Below are 25,281 nucleotides of genomic sequence, written 5' to 3' on the forward strand. Positions count from 1 at the left end.
CCTGGGGCCTTTTCTTAACATCTTTTACCATTCTCCATGGAAAAAAATAATACAACTTTGTCTGAAAACTAGTGACTATGATTATTTCCTCTACTTCATGCTGTAGGACCAGGTGATAGCTCCTGTATATATATTCAGGATATGTGACCTGCTTTCAAATTTACCAGCCAGCCTATTCAGCTCACATTAGGGCTACCTTTCTCTCCTTAGCTGCTCAGGATTTCTGCTGCTATTTTTCATGTGCCTCTAGCTGCATTCTGACTCATTAATAACTCTTTTTTTAATTTTCAATGTTTTTATTTCATTTTTGAGAGAAAGAGAGAGGGAGAGAGAGAGAGATGGCACACGAGCAGGGGAGGGGCAGAGAGAATGGAAGACACAGAATCTGAAGCAGGCTCCAGGTTCCGAGCTCTAAGCATAGAGCCCGATGCAGGGCTCAAACTCATGAACTGTGAGATCATGACTCTCCTGAGCCGAAGTCAGATGCTTAACTGACTGAGCCACCCAGGCGCCCCAATAACTCTTTTTTTTTTTTTCCAACGTTTTTTATTTATTTTTGGGACAGAGAGAAACAGAGCATGAACGGGGGAGGGGCAGAGAGAGAGGGAGACACAGAATCGGAAACAGGCTCCAGGCTCCGAGCCATCAGCCCAGAGCCTGACGCGGGGCTCGAACTCGGACCGCGAGATCGTGACCTGGCTGAAGTCGGACGCTTAACCGACTGCGCCACCCAGGCGCCCCCCAATAACTCTTTAAATCTAGAAGTATTTTGTAAGTCAGTGAAGGAAACAAGAGTAGGACTAGAGTCACTTTGCAGATCTGCTTCTTTCCCAATTATTTTCCCATTGGTGACAGGCTGCTTTTTATACTTCAATATGATTTTTACTCAAAGCCCAAGTATTCTCCAGAAAATAGTCACCCTCAAAAACAGTCACCTAGAACATTTCCCAATTAGCAGGGAGCTTTGATACCCTAAAGTTATTTGTTTATTTTTGTAAATTAAAATATAATTCAGCTTATTATCATATAAACAAATAATTATCAGCAGCAATCTGGATAACAGCTCTAGAAACTTCCAAGTTTTACATAGCAAATTGAAAGATTTTAGGGGAAAATGCTAAGAAAAAAAATGTTCTGCCACTGTTAACACCAATGGCTTTGGAAAGAAAAAACTAATGCCCATGTTAATGGTAGCAAACTAACGCCCATGTTAATGGTAGCAATAGAAAAGATTTTAAACAATGCTCAAAGAGAAAATAAGAGTATGTGGCATCAAAGGTGAGACATCATTGTAGACAAATAATCTTCAAACCCATCAACAGAGCCCTATAATAGAGAAGCCCAGATATAAATACAAGCCCATGATGAGGAGAGTCAGGATGTGTAGTACACAAAGATTAGCCAGATGTGGGAATGGCTCTCACTTAACCTTGGATGAAAACAGGAGAGCTGGTTGGGAACAATGCAATCTATTCCTAAACATATTTATGACACTTTCTAGACTATAGGTAAAAACTGAACTCATTTAACATTCAAGTAACTACTCTCATAGATTTTCTGAGGCTTGAATACAAAATTAGAATAAATTAATTCAAGACATACTCTAGTTTTTAAGACCACCAATAGAAAGCAAGAGGAAACATATTAATTACACTGTACCATTGAATCCTTCCAATAATCCTATGAAAGTATGTGGTAGATATTGTTGACCAGCTGACCCAAACCGTAAACCCAATCCCTTCTTTGCTTCCTTCTACTGCAAAGACTAAAACACAAAAATAAACAATTTCCCAGCTTTCCTTGAAGCAAGGGGTGACATGTAACATAGTTCTGGCCAATGAGCTGCAGGCAGACATCCTTAGAGGGACTTAACTTTAGTGACAAAACCTCACTAAGAGAAAACCAGGATTTTTGTCCTTCAACCTATTAGCCTTTCCCATTCTTTGTGTCTAAAACATAGATATGAAGCCCAGAGTTAAAGTAGCTATTTTGTGGCAATGAGTCAAGAAGTAAGAGAGCAAAGGACTACACACTAAGGATGGTGAACTGAAAGATCAGAAGATTTTAATGAGCTACGACAGCTACCATACTTGTCCCAGACTGCACATCTTTTGATTTCTTGTTATATGAAATATTAGTTTCTTATTTTTAAAATCCTTACTTGTTTTTGAAATCCTAAATGATAAAGAATAATATTATTGTCCCTACTGTGTATATGTAGATTCCTGAGATCCACAAAGCTTAAGTGACTTGCTCAAGTTCACATTGCGTGGTCAGTCCCCAAATCCAGGAATTTTCAAAGTCAAGTCCAGTGACCTTTCCAAAAGTTACTCTTATATAGAAACTCATAAATTTAATAGTAAATTACAGTAAATAATAAAAGTGAGGAACTGAAGAGAAAAACCTAATTATACTGTAACAGCAGCATACCATAGGCGGTCTATCCAGAAAAGAAATATGTATGATACTTTCCCAGAAAACATTACAAAACTTGTACCAAAACATACTATATAGAGTGAAGAGAAGTTTCAGTTATTCAGATATCTTCTAATAGGAGTCTAATACAAAAGTAGAATACCTACCAAACTCTCTATTTCCTATGGAATAAATGTATTGCTCAGAAGGCAGAGAAAGCAATAATTATAACTAATAGCCTCAATATCATTCCAACCAGAACCTTAAAATACAGTGATCACACTGTCTTAACAACAGTAAGAAGAGAAACCCATGGGCATGGCCAAACATGTCTGAGACTTCAGAAGTGTACACAACAACAATGTTTGGGGAAAATATAGATATGCTGTATACATTCTTTATTCACTCCTGATTTATTTGAAATTGTATCAAAGACTAAATAAATACACAAAAAGAATACTTATCAAATATGTACGTGGCCACATATATCTGGAGGAAGAGCTAATATCATAGATGACAGATTCAAACTTCAAAAATATCTTGGCAACCTAGAACTTAGGCTGAAATCTCCAAGACACAGACAAGAACACAAAGTCCTGCATTTATAGTGAAAAGTAATTACATAAGAGGGAAAGTCCAGGCCAGACACAAGCTCAAATATTTAAGATCTTATTAAGTTTTGTACATTTTAGTTGAACACAAGCTTTATGTAAGTCAGTGACATGCTGCCATATACAATATTGCTGCCCAAAAGATTAAGGCAATTCTTAGATCAAATTAATAGAACCAGCATATCCAGAATACAAGGAGTAACATAGCCACCCAGAATTCCATGCCAGCCAAGGGCAGCAAAGTAAAGAGCTGGAGTTAAAGCAGACCTTGGTTCAAATTCTGGGTTGGTGATCACTTATTAGCTGCAGAAGTGACAGACAACAATGCCTCTGTAAGCCTCTATTTCTTCATACTGTTATTGTAAAGAGTCATTAAAGATTTAGCACTATGCATGCCACATAATAAGAACTATATAAAGGGTAGCTATTACTATTTTTATTATTATAATACTCTACTTGTAGCATTATATGTTTTTTCACCTGTAATAGTTTCATAGGATACTAATCATCTAGAGTCCACCCAAAGAAAAGTGCCAAAATTGGAAATTATTTTATTTTTTAAAAATAACTGAAAAAAGGGGCACCTAGGTGGTTCAGTCGGTTAAGTGTCTGACTTCAGCTCAGGTCATGATCTCACAGTTTGTGGGTTTGAGCCCTGCATCCGGCTCTGTACTGACAGCTCAAAGCCTGGAGCCTACTTCAGATTCTATGTCTCCCTCACTCTCTGTCTGTCTGTCTCTCTCTCTCTCTCTCTCTCTCTCAAAAATAAAAAGAACCTTTTTTTTAAAATAGCTGAAAAAACAGTATTGAGCCCAGCAAAGAAAACATTAAAGAAGACTTGCTTCATATAGAAGAGAAAACTGAATTATTCTATATAAATCCAGAAAGCCAAACATAATGGGAGCAACCAAAAAACAAACTTTAGCTTCACATGAGAGAACTGTAACAACAGAAGCTATCATACAAGGAAAGGAGCTACTTGAAGACAGAAGAAATCTCAGTGGCAGCACAAGATTAAAAGTGTAAGTGAAAATAATTTATTTTAAAAAGGCAAAACAACAATTCTCATAGGAAAAAATAAAATTACAGATTGGCTATATCTAAAATTTTCAGTTTCCAATAAAAAATTATGAGTCATGGAAAAAAACAGGAAAGTGTGACTCGTACTTAAAAATAAAAACAAAAGCAGTCAATTAGAGCTAACTCTATACTGCCCCAGCAGATGAAGACTTCAAAAAACAGATTATAAATACATTTTAAAAATTCAAAGAAACCATGTTTAAATTAGAAAAACCTAACAAAGACTCAATGAATAGGAGGATGAAACAGATACTTTTATTTTTTAAAAAAAAAGGAATAAATGGATATTCTAGAGTTGAAAAGTACAAAAACTGAAATGAAAAATGCACTAGGATGGGCTTTAACAGCAGATCTGAAAGGGCAAGAGAAAGAATCAGAATGTGAAAACAGATAAATAGAAATAACAAGAAAAACAGAGAGAAGATGACCAAGGAAAAATAAACAAAGCCTCAGAGTATTATGGAATAAAATGAAGCAATCCAACAGAAAGGAGAAAGGAAGAAAATTATTTCAAAAAATAATGATCAAAAAATTCCCAAATTTGATGAAAATCATTTATCCACAGATCCAAGAAGTACAACAAAAAGAATCATTACAAAGAAATCTACACCTAGACACATCATAGTATAACTCTTGAAACTGCAAGATAAAAGAAAATCTTAAAAACAAAAGGGAAAAAACTCATCTCAAAAAAAGAACTAGCAATACAATTAACGGTTGACTCCTAATCTGAAACAATAGAAGCCAGAAAGCAGTGGAAGACCATATTCTAAGTGCTGAAAGAAAAAAACATTCTTATAACAAAGAATTCTAAATCCAGCAAAACCATCATTCAAAAAATGAAAGCAAAATAGACACTTCCATATTTAAAAAAAAAACAACACTGGGTCTTTACTAGCAAATCTGCAATATAAGATATATTAAAGGAAGTCTTTCAGACTGAAAGGAAATGATACCAGCTAACTCAAATACACACAAAGAAATAAAATACATTAGAAATGGTATAGGAGAGGGGCGCCTGTGTGGCTCAGTTGGTTAGGCATCTGACTTTGGCTCACATCGTGATCTCACAGCTTGTGGGTTCAAGCCTGTATCAGGCTCTGTGCTGACAGCTCAGAGCCTAGAGCCTGCTTTGGATTCTGTGTCTCTCTCTCACTCTGCCCCTCCCCTGTTCATTCTCTCTCTCTATCCCGCTCTCTCTCTCTCAAGAATAAATAAACATTAAAATTAAAAAAAAACAAATGGTACAGGGGTGCTTGGGTGGCTCAGTGGTTAAGTGTCTGACTTTGGCTCAGGTAATGATCTCGCAGTTCATAAGTTCAAGCCCTATATCAGGCTCTGTTCTGACAGCTCAGAGCCTGAAGTCTGCTTCGAATTCTGTGTCTCCCTCTTTCTCTTGCCCCTCCCCCACTCGTGCTCTGTCTCTCTCTCTCTCTTCTCTCTCAAAATAAACATTAAAAAATGATTTTTTAAAAAGAAATGGTATATATGTTGGTAAATATAATAGAACTTTTATACTCTTAATTTCTTTAAAATACATAAGATTATATACAGAAAACAAGGTTATAGTTATAACATATGGTTATAATATATAAAAATTGACATTATAGAGGGAATAGGAAAATATGGCATATTGATGCAAGTTGCTATAATTTGCCAAAATTAGGTTAGTATTAAGTTGAATTGGACTGTGATAAGCTAAGATATAATTCCTGGGCAGCCACTAAGAAAATAACAGAAAATTATACAGTGTAAAAATCAACAGAGAAATTAAATAAGTAATCTAAAAATGATATTTTTAAAAATCTAGAAAATTGGTTTAACAGAAAAAAGGCAGTAAAGGTAAGAAATATAGAAAATATCAAAATAGCAGACATAGATCCAACTATACCAATAACTGTATTAAATGTAAATGGACTAAACACTCTAATCAAAAGCTACAGATGTTCAGATTGAGTTTAAAGAAGCAAGATCCACTGCTGGTGGGAATGCAAACTGGTGCAGCCACTCCGGAAAACAGTATGGAAGTTCCTCAAAAAATTAAAAATAGAACTACCCTACGACCCACAATTGTACTACTAGGTATTCACACATGGGATACAGGGATGCTGTTTCGAAGGGACACATGCACCTCAATGTTTACAGCAGCACTATCAATAATAGCCAAAGTATGGAAAGAGCCTAAAGGTCCACTGATGGATGAATGGATAAAGAAGATGTGGTATATATATATACAATGTAGTAATACTCGACAATCAAAAAGAATGAAATCTTGCCATTTGCAACTACATGGATGGAACTAGAGGTATTATGCTAAGTGAAATTAGAGAAAAACAAATATCATATGACTTAACTCATATGAGGACTTTAAGAGACAAAACAGATGAACATAAGGGAAGGGAAGCAAAAATAATATAAAAACAGGGAGGGAAACAAAACATAAGAGACTCTTAAATATGGAGAACAAACAGAGGGTTACTGGAGGGGTTGTAGGAGGGGGGATGGGATAAATGGGTAAGGGACATTAAGGAATCTACTCCTGAAATCATTGTTTCACTATATGCTACCTAATTTGGATGTAAATTTTAAAAAATAAAAAATTAAATTAAAAAGAAAGAAAGAAAGAAAGAAAGAAGCAAGATCCAAATATATGCTGTTGAAGAGACACATTTTATTAAAAAAATTTTTTTAACGTTTTATTTATTTTTGAGACAGGGAGAGACAGAGCATGAACAGGGGAGGGGCAGAGAGAGGGAGACACAGAATCCGAAACAGGCTCCAGGCTCTGAGCTGTCAGCACAGAGCCCGACGCGGGGCTCAAACTCACGGACCGCAAGATCATGACCTGAGCCAAAGTCGGCCGCCCAACCGACTGAGCCACCCAGGCGCCCCGAAGAGACACATTTTAGATTTAAAGACAAATATAGGTTGTGGCACCCATTGTGTTGTTATTTAATCATGTTTGTTGTTGTTGTTGTTTGGGTTTTTTTGTTTTGTTTTGTTTTTGCTGTGGAGAGAAAGAAAGAAAAATAGTTTCCTTTTTCTTCAATAACTGCTCTCCTTCTGGACTGGGAGGGTAAAAACTTGGTTCCTTTCTCATTCCCTGTAGTCAAAGAATCTGTGGCTCAGATTCACAAAGATGCAGATTTTGACTGTAGGTTGCCCTAATCTGCGTTTCCCATTCTTTCACACTACTTAACACAATGGATAAGTACTTCTAGACAACACTCCCTAAGAATGGGGAAAAAAAGACAACCCACTTAACTTTATTTTTCTTTTCTTTTAATTTTTATTTATTCATTTTGAGAGAGAGAGAGAGAGCATAAGCAGGGAAGGGGTAGAGAGAGGGAGAAAGAGAATCCCAAGCGGACTCCATGCTGTCAGCACAGAGTCCCATGCAGGGCTCCATCTCATGAACCATGAGATCATGACCTGAACTAAAATCAAGAGTCAGATACTTAACTAACTGAGCCACCCAGGTGCCCCTGAACTTTTTTTTTTCTTAAGCTCTCGGTAATCTGCTTTTTTTTTTTAAGTATAATTGACATATAATTAACATATAACATATCAGTTTCAGGTGTACAACATAATGATTCAACACTTGTATATGTTGTCAAAGAGCACCACAATAAGTCTGATTAATATCCATTACCATATATAGTCACAATTTTTTTCTTGTAATGAGAGCTTTTAAGATTTACTCTTTTTTTTGGGGCGCCTGGGTGGCGCAGTCGGTTAAGCGTCCGACTTCAGCCAGGTCACGATCTCGCGGTCTGTGAGTTCGAGCCCCGCGTCAGGCTCTGGGCTGATGGCTCGGAGCCTGGAGCCTGTTTCCAATTCTGTGTGTCTCCCTCTCTCTCTGCCCCTTCCCCGTTCATGCTCTGTCTCTCTCTGTCCCAAAAAAAATAAATAAAAACCGTTTAAAAAAAATAAAAAAATAAAAAAAGATTTACTCTTTTTTTTAATGTTTATTTTTGAGAGAGAGAAACACACAGACTGTGAGTGGGGTTGGATCAGAGAGAGAGGGATACACAGAATCCGAAGCAGGCTCCAGGCTCCAAGCTGTCAGCACAAGCTATCACAAATGGGGCCTGACCTCACAAACTGTGAGATCATGACCTGAGCCAAAGTTGGCTGCTTAACCGAATGAGCCACGTAGGCATCCCTAAGATTTACTCTTTTAGCAACTTTCAAATATGCAATACAGTATTATTAACTATGGTCACCATGCTATACATTACATTGCCATGACCTATTTTTTTTATAATTGGAAGCCTGTACCTTTTGATTTCCTTCACCCATTTTACCACACCCCCACTTGCTGCCTCTGGCAACCACCAATCTGCTCTATGTATCTATGAGCTTGTGTATTGTGTTTTGTTTCCAATTCCACATATAAGTGAGATCATATGGTATTTGTCTTTATCTGACATATTTCACTTAGCATGATAGCCTCAAGGTCCAGGCATATTATCACAAATGGCAAAATTTCATTGTTTTCTATTCCATATTGTGTGTATGTATGTATGTGTGTGTTTCACAATTTCTTTATCCATTCATCCACTGATGGACACTTAGGTTGTTTCCATATTGTGGCTATTATAAATAATGCTGTAATGAACATGGGGGTGCATATATTTTTTATTTCAAGTTACAGTTTTCATTTTCTTCACATAAATACCCAGAAGGGGAACCTGCTAGATCATATGTAGTTCTATTTTTAATTTTTTTGAGGAACTTCTATACTACTTTCTGTAGTAGCTGCACCAATTTACATTCTCACCAACAGTGTATGACAGTTCCCTTTTCTCCACATCCTCATTGACATTTGTTATTTCTTATCTTTTTGATAATAGCCATTCAAACAGGTGTGACAAAAAGATATTGCATTGTGGTTTGGGTCTGCATTTCCCTGATGATTAGTGATGCTGAGAATCTTTTCATGTGCCAATTGGTCATGTTTTCTTTGGAAAACCATCTAGATCTTTTGCCCATTTTTTAATCAGATTGTTGTTGGCTATTGAGTTGTAAACATTCTTTCTATATCTTGGATATTAACCCTTATCAGATACATTTGCAAGTATTTTCTCTCATTCAGTAGGTTGCCTTTTCATTTTGTTGGTGATTTCCTTTGCTGCACAAGACAAATTTGTAAATAGTAAATGTAATAAATATTGGGGTGCCTGGGTGGCCTAGTTGGTTAAGTGTCTGACTTTGGCTCAGGTCATGATCTCACAGCTTGTGAGTTCAAGTCCCACATCACGCTCTGTGCTGACAGCTCAGAGCCTGGAGCCTGCCTCAGATTCTGTGTCTCCCTCTATCTCTCGGCCCCTCCCCTGCTTGCTCTGTCTCTCTCTCGCTCGCTCTCAAAAGTATATAAAAACATTAAATTTTTTTACTTTTAAGATAGTAAATATTACCAGAGAGACAGATAGAGTGATAAAATAGAGACAGATCATAGTGATAAAAGGGTCAATATATCAGGAAGATACAACTATAAATGTATATGCACCGAACCAGTAAGTTTCAAAATACATAAAATACAATCTGACTAAATTGAATGGGAAATTCAATGATTATAGTTCAAGACTTCAATACCTCACTCTATATTTGCTGGAACTAGATAGAAAATCAGCAAGGGTCAATATACCTTACTGACATTTATAGGACATACCAAATAAAAGCAGGATACACATATTTTCTAAGCACACATGAAACATAATCAGAATAACCTTATGCTAGGTCATAAAATAAGTCTTATAAATTTGAAAGGATTTATGTCATATAAAGTATGTTTTCTGACAACACTGGAATCAAATTAGAAATCCATAACAGAAAGACCTCTAGAAAATACCCAAATATTAAGAAACTAAACAATATGTTTCTAAATAACCTATGGATCAAAGAAATCACAGGGAAATTAGAAAATATTTTGAACTGAATGAAAATGGGAACACATGATATCAAAATTTATGGAACAGAGTCTAAATAGTACTTAGAAAAGAAAACTATAGTTTTATATACAATGTATTAGAAAAGAAAAGAGCACCAGGGTGGCTCAGTTAGTTAAGTGTCTGACTCTTGATTTTGGCTCAGGTCATAATCTCACAGTTTGTGAGTTTAAGCTCCAGCATTGGGCTCTGCGTTGATAGTATGGAACCTGCTTAGGATTCTCTCTCTCCCTCTCTCTCTCTGCCCCTCTCCGGCACTCGCTTTCTCTCTAGATAGATAGATAGATAGACAGATAGATATTAAAAGAAAAAAGATCTCAAATCAATAATCTAAGTTCCCACCTAGAAACTAGAAAAATAAGAAAAAATTAAACACAAGCAAGCAGAAAGATGAAAGTAAAGGCTTCTATTGATTTCTATTCTGATAGAAATCGATGAAATAGGAGTGCCTGGGTGGCTCAGTTGGTTGAGCATCTGGCTCTTGATTTCAGTTCAGGTCATGATCCCAGGGTTGTGGGATCAAGCCCCACGTCATGCTAAGCATGGAACCTGCTTAAGATTCTCTCTCTCCCCGTCTCTGTCCCCTTCCTGCTCACATGCTCTCTCTCTCTTCCTCTAAAATAAAAAATAAGGAAAGAAATACAGAAATCATGAAATAAAAAATGGGAACAACAGCAAAAATCAATGAAACAAAATAGTGCTTCATTGAACAGATGAACAAAATTGAGAATTTTTAAGATGGAATGGCAAAATAAGAAAACACAAATTACCAAAAATAGGGGAGGAAAGGCAATCCCAATTGTTATATACTGTATGATTCCACTTACACAACATTTTCAAAATGACAAAATTATAGTGTTAGGGATAGATCACAAACAAGTAGCATGAGGTTGTTGCTTTCGGGTGGTACAACAGTTTTGTATTCTGATTGTTATATTGGTTACACAAATTCATATATGTAGTAAAATTTCATAGAATTATACACACAGAGGAGAAATGAATACATGTAAAAACTGGCAAAATACGAATAAGGCCTACAGTTTAGTTAACTTCCTGTACTATTTTCACAAGTTTTTATGCATCTAAAATTATTTCAAAATAAAGTTTAGATTCCCGGGGGATCTTTTGGAAGATGGCGGCGTAGGAGGACGTTGGGCTCACCGCGCATCCTGTTGATCACTTAGATTCCACCTACACCTGCCTAACTAACCCAGAAAACCACCAGAAGACTAGCAGAACAGTCTCTGGAGCCAAGCGCAGACGAGAGGCCCACGGAAGGGGGTAGGAAGGGCGGTGAGGCGGTGCGCGCTCCACGGACTGGCAGGAGGGAGCCGGGGCGGAGGGGCGGCCCGCCGGCCAAAATAAAGTTTAAAAAGAACTTAGACCTTTACATCATACACACACACAAAATTAACTCAAAATGGATCACAGACCTAAATATAAGAACTAAACCTATAAATTTTATAGACTATATAGGAAAATGTCTTTGTTTCCTTAAGTTAGGTAAATATTTCTCAGTTATAACACCAAAAGTACAATTCACAATGGAAAAAAATAATGAACGGAACTTTACCAAAAGTAAAAGATTCTGCTTTTTAAAACATCATTAAGAAAATAAAAGGCTAAGACATAGACTGAAAGAAAATATTTGATAATCATATATATGATAAAATATATAAAGAAAATGTTTCCAACTTAATAAAAAGACTAACAACCCAAGTTAAAAATGGGCAAAACATCTGAAAATATATTTCACCAAAGAAGATACACAAATGACTAATAAGCACATGAAAAGATGCTCAAATCATTAGTCATTTGGAAAATGCAAAATAAAATTGCAATGAGGTGCTAATCCCTAGCAGAACTATAATCCAAAAGATTGGCCATAACAAGTGTTAGCAATTGTGTAAAGAAATAGGAGCCCTTATACATTGCTAGTGGGAATGTAAAATGGTACAGCCATTTCTGCAAACACTTTAGCAGTTTCTTAAAAAGATAAACATAAACGTACTTACGTCCCAACAAATCTACCCCTAGAAACCTACCCAAAACAAATAAAGGAGTATGTTCACACAAAGACTTGCACATGAATATTTATAGTGGCATTGTGCACAACAGTCAAAACTAGAGACAACCCAAATGTCCATATACCAGTAAACTGATAAACAAAATGTGGTAGATCCATACAATCAAATACTATTCAGCAATAAAAAGACACAAACTATTGATAAATGCTAGGCCTGGAAAGCCTCAACAACATAAACTAAGTGAAAAAAGCCAGACACAAAAAGACTATGTATTGAATGATTCCATTTCTGTAAAATTTCTAGAAAAAGCTAATCAGATAGAGACAGAAAGCTATCAGTGGTTCCCTGAGGCTTGTATGAAAGCAAAGATTGACTGCAAACAGGCATGTGAATGTTCTAATACTAGATTGTGATGATGGTTGCACAACTCTATATACATTTCAGAGAAATAATGATATACTTACATGAGTGAACCTTATCATATGCAAATTATAGCTCAAAAAAAGCTGTTAAAAAGTTACAAAAATAATATACCCATGTCCACAGCAGCATTATTCACAATAGCCAAAAGGTAAAAGCAGCCCAAGAGTCCTTCCACAGATAAATAGATAAATGAAATGTGGTATACACATATAATGGAATATTGTTCAGCCTTAAAAGGAAGGAAATCCTGATACATGCTACAACATGGATGAACCTTAAGGATATTATGCTAAGTGAAATAAGCCAGTCACAAAAAAAGAAATACTGAATAATTCCATTTGTATGAGGTATCTAGGGTGGTCAAATTTACAGACACAAGAAAGTAGACACAGCCAAGGGCTGGGAGAACAAAAGGAGTTGTTGTTTAATGGCTACAAAGTTTGTTTTACACAATGAAAAAAGTTCTGAAGATGGATGATAGTGATGGTTGCACAACCATGTGAATGTTCTTAAAACCATTTAATCACACACTTAAATATGGTTAAGAGGGTAAATTTTATTATGTGCATTTTAATACAATTAGACATTTTCTAAAGTAATAAAAATGACCAGAAATATAGGGCTTTTCAAAAATCAAAACAAGAATCACCTTAGAACTTTGGTACTGCAATGCCATTGTTACAGTCTACATTCAGTTTTCTCTGTAGATTACATGAGATCAGACAGCACAACTTTGATATAATTTTGTATGCTGCTATTGAATTGCCAGATCCAGAAGTAAAAGGTGCAGTCCTGAGAGAATGCTTTGGCTATTCTCACACTAATGGATCAAACATGAGACTAGAGCCACTCCCTTCCCTCCTGGCTTCCACGTAGCCACTACAATAGCAGCAGGAAAAGAAAGATCCTGACTATTCTGCAAACCCTTGAAAGAGGTTGACAGATGCTAGAAGAGCCTCTGTGCTGAGAGCCTTTATAAACCCCAAGTCAAAGTACTCATTGCCTACACTCTTTTCCTTCCAAATGGCTAGTCCTTTCATTTCCTTGATTTAGTCAGCCTAATCTTCTAGTCTCTGATCTCATCTTTATTCCTCTTTCTTTCTCCCTGTCCCTTCAAGGCACCAAATTAATCCACTTCAGTTTTAAAATGTCTCTTAGAGTTGTCCCCTTCTTTTCAATTCTAATTAGCACTATGTACCTCATATGAGGTAACTCAAACAGTGCAAGCCAGCATCCACAAATCCATCCACAGATCTCCAAGCCATTCAGCATATCACTTCCAGAAAAATAAAAACCCTTCATTGTTACTTTGTTTTAATTGTAAAATGTTTTAAACAGAGGAATGTACAATGTTCCCTCACACCTACGTACCCTCACTCAGCTCTATCTTTGCATAACATTTTACCGTATTTTCTTCAGACTTGTTTAAAGAAAACAGTTCAGAAATACACGAAATCTTCTGCTTATCTGTCTGCAATAATATTCTCCTTCCTCTTGCCACCTTCAGAAAGATAATTACCAACCTAAATCCTGGAAGTAATATACTTACGCAGCTGTATATGTATGTGTATTTATGTATATATGTTTGTGTGTATGGTTTCCTTATATACATAAAAAAGTTATTAGTTTACATTTTTTAAAACCAAGGGACAATTATCAAAAGTAAGAAACTAACACTGGCACAAATACGATTAACTAAACTACAGACTTTATTATATTTCACCAGTTTATTAGTACCCTTTTGGATTCCAGAACCTGATCCAAGATCCAAGAACATGTTGCATTAGTTTCCATGTCTCCTTAATATCCTCTGAACTGAGTGACAGTCTCTGTCTTTCCTTGTCTTTCATGATTTTATCGCTTTCAACAGTTACTCATCAGGTTCAAATAAACTGTCCTTCAGTTTGGGTTGGCTAAAGATTTTATGTTGGAATAAATTATGGATTTGGGACAAGGATACCAGAGAGGTATTCTTAGGTCTTGTTGATGATGAGGTTAACCTTGATCACTTGGTTAAGGTGGTCTGACAGGTTTCTTCACCATTAAGTTACTATTTTGTCTTTGTAATTAATGAATATGTTATAGGAGAAACTTTGAGGCCACGCAATACTGCACATTTCTGTAAACTTCTGCCCACTAAGTTTAGCATTCATTAGTGGATCTTGTCTATGTCAATTATTCATCTGATATTCCAGTGGTGATTTTCTATTTTTCTCATTCCTTCTACATTTATTAATTCTGTAAGGAAGAGCTGTCCCTTCTCCATTTATTTATTTATTGATTGTTTATATTAGTATGGACTTACAAGTATTTTATGAAGTCATCATATTTGTCTATTTTGTTGCAAAAATTGTTCCAGCTTTAGCTATTTGGAGTTCTTTCAGGTCAGGTTTTGAGTCCTTTGATATACCCCCATAATTTTTTAAATTCTTCCTTACTTTCTAACACCACAAATGTTCCATGAACATCTTGTATTTTCCTTGCCCCAATCCTGGAATCACAGACTTCTCCAAGGAGCCCAGGTTCCATTTGATTGAGAATGATATTTTAAAATGCAGATCATGTGCTCACTGCTAGGAAGTGTGTATGTACATACTAACTGCTGTATACAGATATATCTATATTTACTGTATCTATCTACCTATTAAAAGGGAAAAACACCACATTAGTTCATATTGATGTCTCCAATTCCAATTCAGGACCAAAGGGTTCATTCTAGCATTCCCATTTCCTCATTTGTAATTTCTTTTTTCTAACAGTGAGAAACTTGCTTGTCCTCAATTAAAATATATTTATTTCCTTGTTTAACAGTAGTATACATGCAGTTTCAGAATTGCTAATCTATACGTCTATGAGAAATAAATGTACCAAGTACAATGTTTTTTGTTTTTCCATTCTTTTTCCATTAGCCTTACAGAACCCAGTCAAAATAAAGCTACTTAGGTCATATCCTTTCTTCTCTGAGCCTTCAATGTGGTGCTGTCAGTCACTGTAATACAGTTACATTCATTTCTAAATCTACATTCCATCAGTGGTTTCCCCAACATCCTGGTTGACTTTTTTTTTAATTTGAAGACTATAAAATTCACTCTATGGTGTGACAGGTTCTGTGAGTTTTGACAACTGCATAGAATTGAGTATGCACTAGGACCATATTACCATACAAAAGGTTGATCACCAAAGAAATCCCCTCATGCTAACCCTTATCAATCTCTTCCTCGATTCTCACCCTGGCAAATACTGATGTTTTTTGGTTCGTTTTTGTCCCTATAACTTTGTCTTTTTCAAAATGTCATATCAACGGAGTCATACACCATGTAGTCTTCAGAATATGACTTCATTCACTTAACAAAATGCATTTAAGATTCATCCAATAGTCCATTCCTTTTTATTGCTGAATATTATTATAGTGGATGAATGTACCACAATTAGGTTCCCCATTCATCCACTGAAGGAAATCTGGGTCGTTCCCAGTTTTGGTCAATGAATAAATCTTCTATAAACATTCACATTCAGGTTTTTCTGTGAACATATATTTTCAGTTGGCTTGGGTAAATTTCCAGCAGCGAGACTGCAGAGTCATATGGTAAGTATATGTTTGGCATAGTAAGAGACAGCCAAACTCTTTCCCAGAGTGATTATACAAATTTGCATTCTCACCAGCAATGTATGAGATTTCTGGTTGCTCCACATGCTCAACAGCACTTGGTATTGTCACTTTTGTTTGTCTGTTAGATATTCTAATTGATTTGTATTGGCGTGGTTTTAATTTTCATTTCCCAATTACAATGATACTGAACATATTTTCACATACTTATTTTCCATCCAAATATCTTCTTTGGTAAAGTGTATGTTCATATATTTTGTCCATTTTTAAAATTTTTTAAAGTTCATTTATTTATTTTGAGAGAGAGAGAGAGAGCACATGAGCATAGGAGAGGCAGAAAGAGAGAGGAAGAGAGAGAGAATCCCAAGCAGGCTCCAGACTGTCAATGTGGAGCCTGATGTGGGACTCAAACCTATGAACTGCAAGATTGTGACCTGAGCCAAAACCAAGAGTCGGACGCTTAGCTGACTGAGCCACCCAGGCGCCCCTTTTTTGCCCATTTTTAAATTCGATTTCTAATTTTTTTTTAATTATAAGATTTCTTTGCAAGTTCTGAATACAAATCCTTTATCATATTTGTAATTTTAAAATTTTGCTCCCAGTCTGTGGCTTCACTTTTTCATTCTCTTTGTAGGGTCTTTCACCCACCAAGCAAAAGATATTAATTTTGGTAAGTTAAATTTACCAACTTTTTATGAATCATATTTTGATATATCTAAAAACATTTTGCCAATTATAAGGCCATACAGATTTCTCCTACCTTTTCTTCTAGAAGTTTTATAAGTTTCATGTCTTATATTTAGGTATATATGATCAATTTTTAGTTAATTTTTGTAGAATATGAGGTATGTATTAAGGTTCATCTTTTCACATAGGAACTTCTAATCATTCCAGGACCATTTGTTTGAAAACTTCTATTCTGCATTGAATTGCCCTTGCACCTTTGTCAAAAATCAGTTGACAATACTGTTGTGCATCTTTTTCTAAGCTCTCTATTCTATTCCACTGACCTATGTATTTTTCCTTTACCAATACCATACTCTCTTGATTGCTGTAGCTTATAGTAATTATTGAAATCAGGCAATGTGAGTCTTCCAACTTTGTTCTTTTTCAAGATTGTTTTGCCTACTCTAGTTCCTGTGTATGCATGTATGTATATATATGTGGTGTGTGTATTTAATTATTTACATTTTTTTTTAATTTTTTTAATGTTTGTTTATTTTTGAGAGAATGTGTGAGTGGGGGAGGGGCAGAGAGGTAGGGAAAGACAAAGGATCCGAAGCGGGCTCCATGGTGACAGCAGCAAGCCCAATGTGGGGCTCAAATTCACAAACTGTGAGATCATGACCTGAGTCAAAGTCAGACACTCAATCAAATGAGCCACCCAGGCACCCCATATTCATATATTTTAATAGAGATACATCTATAGAAAAGTTTTTCTGTGATTCTGATTAGGTAGGACTGAATTGAATCTATACCTCACATATTAGGGAGAAGTGATGTCTTAACAATATTGAGTCCTCTAATCTATAAACATATCTCTCTCTCTTCATTTATTGGACTTCTTTCACCACTGTTCTATAGTTCTCAGCATAAATATTCTGCATATATTTTGTTATATTTATAATGTTTGATGCTATTATAAATGGTACTTTTGGTAAATTTCCAATTCCAATGATCATTATAAGTGCATATATAGAAACATGATTCACTTTTGTATATTAACATGGTATCCTGCAGGCTTGGTAAATTCAATATTAGTTCTAAGGACCTTTCTACATTCTTTGGAACTTTTTAATGTATATTACCATGTTATCAGCAAATAGAGACCATTTTATGCCTACCTTCCTAGTCGGTATGCCCTTCATTTCTTTGTCTTGCCTTACCATGCTGGCTAGGATTTCAAGTATAATGAGGAATAACAGTGGTGACAATGAATATCCTGCCTTCTTCTCAATCTTAGATAGATAGTATTAGTTTTTTTATCATTTAGAATAATGTTACAGTAGTATTTTTACAGATTCTTTTTATCTGGTTAGGGAAGTTCCTTACTCTTACTAGTTTGGCAAAAGCTTTTATCATGAATAGATGTTAAATTTTATCAAATGTTTTCTCTGCATCTTTGGAGATGATCACCCTGAAGTTACACACAACACACACACACACACACACACACACACACACACACAGAGTCTTTAAGAGTTTTAAGTGCACTGATTTATTAATTTGGAGACAATTTCAAGATATTTAGTCTTCTTTTTTTTTTAATGTTTATTTATTTTTGAGACAGAGAGAGACAGAGCATGAACGGGGGAGGAGCAGAGAGAGAGAGGGAGACACAGAATCCGAAGCAGGCTCCAGGCTCTGAGCTGTCAGCACAGAGCCTGATGCAGGGCTCGAACTCACGGACCACGAGATCATGACCCGAGCTGAAGTCGGACGCTTAACCGACTGAGCCACCCAGGCGTCCCTGCTCTTCTTATCCATGACATTATGCATTTCCAGGGGGTCTTCTTTTACATTTTTCAATAAAATTTTACAATGTTCTGTATTAAAATGTGGTGCAACCCACAACTCTATCATCAACTAATCTTCAACATCCAATGGAAAAAAGACAGTCTCTTCAACAAATGGTGTTGGCAAAACTGAATGGCAACATGCAGAAAAATGAAACTGGACCGCTTTCTTACACCATACACAAAAATAAATTCAGATGGATGAAAGACCTAAATATGGGACAGGAAACAATCAAAGTCTTAGAGGAAAACACAGGCAGCAACCTCTTTGACCTCGGCCAGAGCAACTTCTTACTAGACACAACACCAAAGCAAGGGAAACAAAAGCATACATAAACTATTGGGATTTCATCAAGATAAAAAGCTTCTGCACAGCTAAGGAAACAATCAACAAAACTAAAAGGCAGCCTACAGAGTGTGAGAAGATATTTTCAAACAATATATCTTATAAAGGGTTAGTATCCAGAATCTATAAAGAACTTATCAAACTCAACACCTCCCCCCCCAAAAAAAATAACCCAGCTAAAAAACAGAAAGAAGACATGAATAGACACTTTTCCCAAAAAAAAAACACATCCAGATGGCTAAAAGACACATGAAAATATGCTCAACATCACTCATTATCAGGGAAATACAAATCAAAACCATGATGAGATATTACCTCATACCTGTCAGAATGGCTAAAATTAACAACACAAGAAAGAACGGGTGTTGGTGAAGATGCAGAGAAAGGGGAACGCTCTTGCCCTGTTGGTAAGAATGCAAACTGGTGCAGCCACTCTGGAGAACTAAAGAGTGGCTTTAGTTTCTCAAGAAACTAAAAATAGAACTACCCTATGATCCAGCAATTGCACTATTAGGTATTTACCCAAAGGTTACAAAAATACAGATTCAAAAGGGTACATGCACTCCAACGTTTACAACAACATTATCAACAATAGCCAAACTACAGAGAGAGCCCAAATGTCCACTGACTGATGAATGGATAAAGAAAATGTGGTAACGGAATATTACTTAACCATTAAAAAGAACGAAATCTTATCATTTGGAATGACATGGGTGGAGCTAGAATGTATAATGCTAAGTGAAATAAGTCAATCAGAGAAAGATGAATACCATATGATATCACTCATATGTGGTATTTAATAAACCAAACAGATGAATATATAGCAAGGGAGGGAGAGACAAAAGAGAGAAACAAACCACAAGATACTCTTAATGATAGAGAACAAACTATGGGTTGACAGAGGGAGGTGGGTAGGAGATGGGCTAGATGGATAATGGGTACTACGGAGGGTACTTGTTGTGACAAGCACTGGGTATTGTATGTAAGTCATGAATCACTGAATTCTACTCCTGAAACCAATATTGCACTGTATGTTAACTAAGATTTAAATTTAAAAAAAGGAAGAAAAATATATAAATAAGTAAATAAACAAGATATAATGAAGCAAAATAAATAAACAAAAATAAAAAGTGGTGCAACATTTCTTAGATTTACTCAAAGATATTATGGTTTTACTAATTTTATAAATATCTATTTTATAATATGTTCTAAATTTTTGTCCCTAGTTTATAAAAATGTAACCTGTTTTGCTATACAGAGCTTGAATCCAGCAGTCTCAGCAAACTGGCAAACTCTCTTACTTTTTTCTAACCATTTGTGAATAGATGTTCATGAATCCACTCTGTAAAGAATCATACATCTGCCAATAAAAACAAATTTTTTTCTTCCTTAATTCTTATATATATTATTTATTTACTGTTTTGTTGAAGTATAATTGACATTCAACATTGTATTAGTTTCAGGTGTACAACATAATGATTCAATATTTGTGTACACTGCCAACATGATCAGCACAGTAAGTCTAGTCATCATCTGTCACCACACAAAGTAACCAAATCTTTAATTTACTTTTCTCATGTATTAGAAGACATTGGCTTCTTGCATTTCTGCTTCTCTTACAATCAGAGACACTAGCTGCCTTTGTTCCAGATTATCTTTTCAAAGATGTTTGTATACTCAACAGTCTTAGAAGACAAAGATAGTGCCTCCTTCCAGAACAAAGGGCAGGCATGCTTAGTGCCCAATATAATAAAGATAGCATCTCTTTCCAGAATAAATGGCAGGCCTGTTTACTTCTCATCATAAAAGATTCAGTTTCCCTAATCTCAGGGTTTTTCTTGTTATACAACCCACTGTGTGTACATGTATCACCTAGCATTCTTTTTTTAAATATTTTTTTAAATATATGAAATTTATTGTCAAATTGGTTTCCATACAACACCCAGTGCTCATCCCAAAAGATGCCCTCTTCAATACCCATCACCCACCCTCCCCTCCCTCCCACCCCCTATCAACCCCTCAGTTTGTCCTCATTTTTTTTTTTATAAATTTTTTTTCAACGTTTTTTATTTATTTTTGGGACAGAGAGAGAGCATGAATGGGGGAGGGGCAGAGAGAGAGGGAGACACAGAATCGGAAACAGGCTCCAGGCTCCGAGCCATCAGCCCAGAGCCTGACGTGGGGCTCGAACTCACGGACCACGAGATCGTGACCTGGCTGAAGTCGGACGCTTAACCGACTGCGCCACCCAGGCGCCCCTGTCCTCATTTTTTAAGAGTCTCTTATGCTTTGGCTCTCTCCCACTCTAAACTCTTTTTTTTTTCCTTCCCCTCCCCCATGGGTTCCTGTTAAGTTTCTCAGGATCCACATAAGAGTGAAAACATAGGGTATCTGTCTTTCTCTGTATGGCTTATTTCACTTAGCATAACACTCTCCAGTTCCGTCCACGTTGCTACAAAGGGCCATATTTCATTCTTTCTCATTGCCACGTAGTACTCCATTGTGTATATAAACCACAATTTCTTTATCCATTCATCAGTTGATGGATATTTAGGCTCTTTCCACAATTTGGCTATTGTTGAGAGTGCTGCTATAAACATTGGGGTACAAGTGCCCCTATGTATCAGTACTCCTGTATCCCTTGGGTAAATTCCTATCAGTGCTATTGCTGGGTCATAGGGTAGGTCTATTTTTAATTTTCTGAGGAACCTGCACACTGTTTTCCAGAGTGGCTGCACCAATTTGCATTCCCACCAACAGTGCAAGAGGGTTCCTGTTTCTCCACATCCTCTCCAGCATCTATAGTCTCCAGATTTGTTCATTTTGGCCACTGACTGGCATGAGGTGATATCTGAGTGTGGTTTTGATTTGTATTTCCCTGATGAGAGGCGACATTGAGCATCTTTTAACGTTTATTCATTTTTTGATAGAGAGAGACAGAGTGTGAGTGGGGGAGGGGCAGAGAGAAAGGGAGACCCAGAATCCGAAACAGGCTCCAGGCTCTGAACTGACAGCACAGAGCCTGATGCAGGGCTCGAATTCACGGACCGTGAGATCATGACCTGAGCTGAAGTCAGATGCCCAACCAACTGAGCCACCCAGGCACCCCTCACCTAGCATTCTTATTATTATCTTTTGGGAACTGAGATTCAAGAAAACAGTACAAAAAAATTTACTGACATTCTGTCCACTGCTATCGCCGCAAGGCTACCTTGTTAGCTTGCAAGTAGGGTAAAACCACAGACCCTCACAGTTCTTGACATAACTGCACCAGGGAGAACCTGCAGTGCAAAGGTGACTTATGGGCATTGTTGGCTTCTTCCTTATTTTAGAGGGAATGCTTCTAACATTTCACCATTAAGCATAAAAATGGATTTAGATTCTTAGTGGATACTCCTTTTTAGGTTACGGGGAGTGGTTAGAAAAATTCCTAACCCATTAATTTGGGAAACTGTTGCCTTAGTGGCCTAAAAGAGTCGATACAGCTTTCAAAAAGTGGCTCTCCTTAGAATTTAAAAATAGGAAAGGAATTTTTAGGAGGGAGCTACTGGAATTTCAGGTAAGACAGTTTCTTATTATGTCCTGCTCTGCAGGACATCTGACATTCTTGGCCCCTACCAACCAGATAAAACAGTCGCATCCCTAGTCTCAAGGGCTGAAAACCTTCCAATTTCTTCAAACGTCTTCCAGAGCAGGGGTTGACAGATTTTTTCTATAAAAAGCCAAACAGTAAATATTTTAGGTTTTGTGGGCCATCCTGCCTCCTGTTGCAACTAAACTTTGCTGTCAAATGCAAAAGCAGCCAGAGACAATACATAAATAAATGGGCAAGGCCCTGTTCCAATAAAAAACACATGGTAGCAAGATTTGGCCTGCAGGCTGTACTTTTCTGACTCCTGGTCTAGAGGGATGGGTAGAGAGTAAAACATTTTCAAATTTTACAGATAAGGAAACTGATATGAAGGATGAAGCGATTTGGCCAGCATCTTGATTGCACAGCATTTTGTACAGAGCGAAGATTAGAACCTAGACCTCCTAACCATTGGTGCTCTTCCCACTACATCACCCAGCAGAATCAATGACACGCTGGCATAATTTGCCTCAGTAAGTATTTTTATCCATTTCTACCAAATGTACGTAAATATATATATGAATACTTGGCGGATGTCCATGAATATTCAAGTCCCTGCTCCAGCGCCCTCCTCTGTGGTCTGCAGTATATCTCTAGTCTTGCATCATTCTCAGATGAAGACACCATTGTTCCATCTCAAGTATGCTCATGAAAACATGCAACGCAACTGGGTTGTACACTGAACTCATAAGCAGAGACTTTCCAAAACAACTCACCATAAATCATTCATCTACTAAATATTTCTAAGGCCATCCTCACAGTATTGACCACAGCCCTGATGTTTCATCTGCAAACCAGGACTCACACCCAATCAATGCGAAGTCTAATTTCAAGTGAGAGTCCCTACAGAACTAGATCCAATACTAATGTATACAAAGTATCAAAATGTATCACATCTACTCCTTTTCTGTCATCTGCAATTGCTGAGATTCCATCCACAGAGATATTTTATTTGGTCTGATTCTTTTTTTAAGCTTTTATTTTAATTCCAGTTAGTTAATATACTGTGTTATATTAATTTCTGACCTCACTGGTTCTTTACAAAAGGGCTAAATAGTCTTATAGAAGGACTATGTAATCATAAATAGCTGTTAGCAGTGATACACACAGCTTGAAGTAAATAAGACTTAAGTTTTTAGAAGAGGAATGGACACAGACAATGACAGCTACATAACCAGCTTTGGCCAAAACCAAAACTTTTGCTGGTTTACTCAGTACACCTGAGTATTTTTACCCACACTTGGTGTAATTCACACATTGGGTAGGATACTGGGACTACATGAACTGAAATTCTTTCAACTCTAACATTCAGTTAGCCTGCATCCAAAAAGAAGACAGAATATTACATCCTGGTGAAACTCTCATAGAAGACGACCTCAACCATGAAGAACAAACAGAATTTAGATGTGAAAAGAGAAGACAGAAGTGCATGAAGAGATCAGTGTAGCTCTGCACCACTGGGCTACTCTCTTCCTCTTCACATCTAAACTGAAGCTCAAGAAGCCCCTAAAGAGACAACCTTCTAAGAAATGGTTTAGAATTTACTGCATCAAAGCAGCAGTCATGAATGCCAATTAGAACCAATGGCCTAGGATATTTGGTCACTGAGAAGCAATAATCCTAAATGGCAGTTTCTGATGGAATTTGATATATTCAAATCTTTTGAAGCTAGATAAATGACCAGGCAAAGAGAAGAGCCAACAATTATAGTTAATACATGCTTTTTAATGAAGAAGAGAAGAAATATTTAGGCATGGATTAGAGGTCAGTAGCACTTGCCTTTATTCTGTGCCTGAAAAAAACTAATTTAGCTTCTTGGAGAGTTGACTTCTCCCCATGATATGGGTAGACTGGCACAGACTATCTTTGGCTTATAGCCATTTAGATATAAGTTCTCCAAAGGTCAATGTGTAATACAAAGTTGATAAATGTCAAAGTCAACCAGAAAACAAAACGGAATTCTAAAGAAATTAAAACAAAGATTTTGACATCTGAACTTGTGATAAGAATTTGTCAAGCATCATCAGTTCTTTGCCTAACTTGGAAGCAAACCAAATTTCCTCATGTGGACGGCTTTGGAGCCTCCTAGTGGCAGCCTCAGGGGACCTACAGAACTAAGAGTTCTGGAAAGGACCAGGCATTCAAGAGACAGTGTTAGCTAGTATGCTGCTGATCAATTCAAACAAACTCATCAGCTCCTACAATGTTCTCAATACACTGTACTGGACACTAGGAATGCAAAGATGAATAAATGTTGGTTCCTACCCTCATGGAGCTCACAACCTATTATGCAAACAAGTAAGAACAGAAATAACTCTGAAACAATGAAGTGAACACTTATAATCTGCCTATATAGGGAGGGCAGATGAAGTCGAGCGTGTGTACTAAAGGAGGATGACTTCTCAGCCAAGTCTTTATTAAAGGATAAGTATGACTATCTGATAGAGAATCCAAGTAACATAATTTTCATGTCTTTGCTAATTTGGCTTCCTGTCTGAAATATTCCCTTTTCCACACATTATACTTAGAATACTAAGACTAGAGTACAGTAGAGTGGGAAGAAACTTGAAAAAACTGGCTAAAAGCAAACTTATCGGTGCCTTTATGGTTTGAGCTTTATCTTCCAGGCTCTGAAGAGATGTCAGAGCATCTGAATAAGAGATGTGACTACTAA

The 25,281-nt window shown here is 36.6% G+C and overlaps 1 protein-coding gene across 3 annotated transcripts in view; it reads right to left on the minus strand.

Annotated features, from left to right (window-relative positions):
- HPSE2 (heparanase 2 (inactive)) overlaps nucleotides 1-25,281 on the minus strand; it is a 688,711-nt gene that overhangs the window by 627,272 nt on the left and 36,158 nt on the right. The gene's annotated exons all lie outside the window — the stretch shown is intronic.

Source organism: Neofelis nebulosa, chromosome 13 (assembly GCF_028018385.1).
Source record: "Neofelis nebulosa isolate mNeoNeb1 chromosome 13, mNeoNeb1.pri, whole genome shotgun sequence".
Lineage (NCBI taxonomy): Eukaryota > Metazoa > Chordata > Mammalia > Carnivora > Felidae > Neofelis > Neofelis nebulosa.